The sequence below is a fragment of the Triticum dicoccoides genome, chromosome 6B (genome assembly GCF_002162155.2).
Source record: "Triticum dicoccoides isolate Atlit2015 ecotype Zavitan chromosome 6B, WEW_v2.0, whole genome shotgun sequence".
Classification (NCBI taxonomy): Eukaryota; Viridiplantae; Streptophyta; class Magnoliopsida; order Poales; family Poaceae; genus Triticum; species Triticum dicoccoides.
Window position 1 is genome coordinate 50,409,067 of NC_041391.1, and position 3,611 is coordinate 50,412,677.

Here is a 3,611-nt window from a genome sequence, read left to right on the forward strand (position 1 = left end):
CCGGCGCCGCCTCGCCTCCCCGTCGCCGACCCCTCTCCGTTGCCGCCGCCAACACTCGCCGTCGTGCGCGCCGTCCGCCGCCGCCAACCTCCCACACCGTGCGCCGCCCGCCGCACCACCGCGCACCGCCTGCCGCACCACCCCACGTCGCTCGATGCCGTTCGCCGCCCAACCACCTCCGTCGGCGCTGCTGCTCGCCGGAGCACGCGCCACCGCCGCCCTCGTCGCAGATCCGACCGTCCCCGACCTCTCCGGCCTTGTCCCGCGCCCTCACCGGCCTCCTCCTCGCCGGAACCCTCGCCGGAGTCGCCTCCGCCATCGCCGGAGCCGGGGTGGACGAGAGCCACCAACCCCGGCCGGCAACCAAACGCTGCGCCCCAATCCCGGATCTCCTCGTCCCGCTTCTCTCCATCCCGGTTTTTTCGCGAGGTAGAATTTTGTCCAAGTCCCCAGGATTTTAACATCATGTGTGCATCTTTGCCATGCCACAACTTCATCCATACTGCTCCGTTGTGCGTGCATAATATGTCAAAATGTTCATCTCAGAGTGCTCTTCCTGATGGAGTGGTGTGTATTCATGTTACTGTTCAAATTGATGCCTTAAGCTTCGTTGCAAAACTGCTAAGTGATATAAACTGCTGGAATTTGCTGATTGTTAACATCATGTATGCATTCTGTGAGTTTTATAACTTTGTCCCAGTTGATCCTATGATGATGATCTTGATATGCACATGTTCTTCTCTTCATGTTATACATGCTGGTGTGCTTTTCATTCATGTTAGGGTCCATCTTGATATCCTAATCTCTGTTGCAAAAGTACATGTTGTTAACTGCTGAAAACTGTTAGAATTTGCTTGTTTGTCATTATTATATCTTTTTGTGTGATTGTCTTTTGAGCATCATGTCTACAAGTTTTAGGAGCATAATCATGCCATCTTTATAGAGGTGCAATCCATGTATTTTGTAATGCCCTATAGTGAGTGCATCAAGATTGTGAAGTGGGCTACTTGCTGTTAACTTTCTGTCAGGTCTGTTTCTATTATATCATGATGCCATGTTTTCTTGATTCTACCAATTAATCCATGCATAATCTGGAGATTCTCAGTTGACATGTGTCGTTTTCTATGTTATGCTCTATCATGCCATGCCTTTTGATTCCCCATATATGTCCTGTAGCATATGTTTTCATTGCCATGAACATGCCTATATGTTGTTCCAGATTTCTATTAACTTCATGATGCTATGTTGTGAGCTTGATATTAATAAATACATGCCTATTTTGGAGATGCTCCAATTACATGTTTTGAAGTATGCTATGAGTACTCTGCTCACATAGCATGTCTGTTAATTTTGGATGTCATATGCCTATGTTCCATGCTTGCAAATATGCTATCATAATGTCGCTGTTTTACACATGTTGAAACTGTTTCTACATTCAATTTTGTCTTTTTGGTTACTAGCAATCCATGAGACATATGTATATGACTTCTGGATGTTATATGCTCTTTGCTATGTGTACTTTGATGCCATGCCTTTGCTTTCTATTTATACTTGTTGTAGTTTGTATCTTTCTTGCTCTCAAGTTGCCATCATATTAACTTTGCTCATGTATATGCTCATGTGTTATAAAGTTGCATTTTGCATTGATCATCTTGGTTTAATATTGATGCCTATGAACCTGAACTTTAATGATATTTGAAGTATGTTATCTGTACATGAAGTGCATGTCAAGTTTGTGCTCTTATGATTCCTGTAGCATGTTATTTTGATGATTACAAAGTGCCTACTTGCTGTTTTGGGCAGATTGTTGTTATAACTTGGTTTGGGTGTATGTGTTGCACCATTGCTCTGTTTTCAGCATGCTCTATATGAAACTTGCTTCATTTTGCATGTAGTTTCATCGTATCATGTTGCATCGTTGTGTTGAGAGTGTTTGCTTGATATGTGAATGCATTTTGCATCAATGCCATGTTTAACTTGTTTTGCTCGTATCTTCTAGGCCGTAGCTCCGAATTAAATGAACTTTATATGCAACTCGACTAGAATTTCGTGTAGATCATCTTGGTGTATCTTAACTTGCTGTTTAACAACTTGAACATAAGATTTATTCAGATCTGGACCAATTTCGAAATTTGCATATGAGGATTTCCCGGATTGGTTATATCACTAGTAGAAAACAGGGCTTCCGTTCGGGCCAGGTTAGCCCATTAGTCCCGGTTCAATCACGAACCGGGACCCATGGGCCCATTGGTCCCGGTTCGTGAGGCCAGGGGGCCTGCCGGGCCTCGTGGAGCAATTGGTCCCGGTTCGTCTGGCCCCTTTGGCCCGGTTGGTGGCACGAACCGGGACCAATGGGCCTCGCTCCTGGCCCACCACCATTGGTCCCGGTTGGTGGCCTGAGTCGGGACCAAAGGGAGGTCTTTAGGACCGGGTCAAGCCACGAACCGGGACCAATGAACCAGCCAAGAAAATAAATAAAAGAAGCAAAAAAGAAAAGAAAATAAATAAGTAGAAACAAAATAAACTTTAATAAATAAGTAAAAACAAAACAAACTTTTATAAAACCTGTAGTATTATTGAAACTAAAATTATATAAATTTTATGAAACTAAAATTATCAAAGAATTTTCTGTGCAACTAAAAGAAAAAAGAATTTTCATCAAGAAATTTTTTGTTAGAAACTAAAATAACAAAATATGTTTTTGAATATAATGATAAAACACAGTAATATTAAATAGCAGGAAAAAGAATCACTCAAAATCTATTTTTATAGTAAAGCTATTCAAAAACTAGTGATTCACACAAATTTCCAAAAATTCAAATTTAAACTATTCAAATTAGAAAACAAATGGCACTAACAGAAAGTTTATAATTTTTATTACCTAAAAGCAAAAAGAATCACTAAAAAAACTAGTAAGTATTTTGCTGTAAGTAGAAACAAAATAAAATAAAAAAAGCAAAAAATAAAACAAAAAAAATAAAAAAAGTGCCACCTAAAGGGCCACCACGACCTGCATACGACTAGAAACCCAACAAATGGGCCAGGATTCAGGCCTGCAGTAGGCCTAGTAGGCCCACAGGCACATAGAGACACATTAGGCCCGAAAGCCTGCTTTAGAGAGGAGCTCGAGAGGGTTGGCGCACCGCACCTTATAAACAGGTGCGGCTCTCTCTCAGCTAGCAAGGTGGGATTAAACTCCCACCACCACGCCGTTGTGCAAGGCCCATTGGTCCCGGTTGGTGGCATCAACCGGGACTAAAGGGGTCCATTGGTCCCGGTTGGTGCTACGAACCGGTACCAATGCCCCCAATTAGTCCCGGTTGGTGCCAGCAACTGGGACCAAAGCCCTCTGTTTCTCGCCCTTTGGGTTGCTGAAAAAAGGCCTTTGGTCCCGGTGTTGGGGAACGTAGTAATTTCAAAAAAATTCCTACGTACACGCAAGATCATGGTGATGGCATAGCAACGAGAGGGGAGAGTGTTGTCCACGTACCCTCGTAGACCGTAAGCGGAAGCGTTATGACAACGCGGTTGATTTAGTCGTACGTCTTCACGATCCGACCGATCCAAGTACCGAACGTACGGCACCTCCGAGTTCAGCACACGTTCAGCTC